Genomic DNA, 719 nt, shown 5'->3' with positions numbered 1-719 from the left:
CTTTCCTATCTTTTTCCTAAGAATTTCCTTTTCATAGTTTTTTAAGTTTCTGTTTGATGAGTATACAATCCTAAAAGACAAAATATAAAATATTAATAGAAAGAATGGTGATTCTTAAAAGCTAGTTTCCTATTGTGCACTTTCATATGTAACAACTACATAATTTTAAAACATTTAAACCCTAGCTGGTTTGGCTCAGTGGACAGAGCGTTGGACTGCAGACTGAAGGGTCCCAGGTTGGATACCGGTCAGGGGCACATGCCTGAGTTGTGGGCTCGATCCCCAGTAGGGGTTGTGCAGGAGGCAGCCAATTAATGATTCTCTCTCATCACTGATGTTTCTATCTCTCTCTCACTCTCCCTTCCCTTCTGAAATCAATAAAAATATATATATATTTTTTAATAAAAACATTTCAAATCTGAACTAACTGTAGAAAAGAGCTAAAATAGCAGAAAGTTTGAAAAGTAGTCTATAAATTTTTTTAATGTTAAAGAGGAATATATAATACCAACAAATTAGATAACCTAGATGAAGTGGACAATTCCCAGAAAGACACACACTACCAAATCTGACTGAAGAAGAAACAGAATAGCCCAGCCAGTGTGCTCAGTGGTTGACCCACAAATCAGGAGGTCACAGTTTGATTCCCAGTCTGGGCACATGCCTGGTTTGTGGGCTCTATCTCCAGTGCGGGGTGTGCAGAAGGCAGCCGATCGATG

Source organism: Myotis davidii, unplaced genomic scaffold (genome assembly GCF_000327345.1).
Source record: "Myotis davidii unplaced genomic scaffold, ASM32734v1 scaffold674, whole genome shotgun sequence".
Classification (NCBI taxonomy): domain Eukaryota; kingdom Metazoa; phylum Chordata; class Mammalia; order Chiroptera; family Vespertilionidae; genus Myotis; species Myotis davidii.
Note: the sequence above shows the minus strand (reverse complement) of the source record.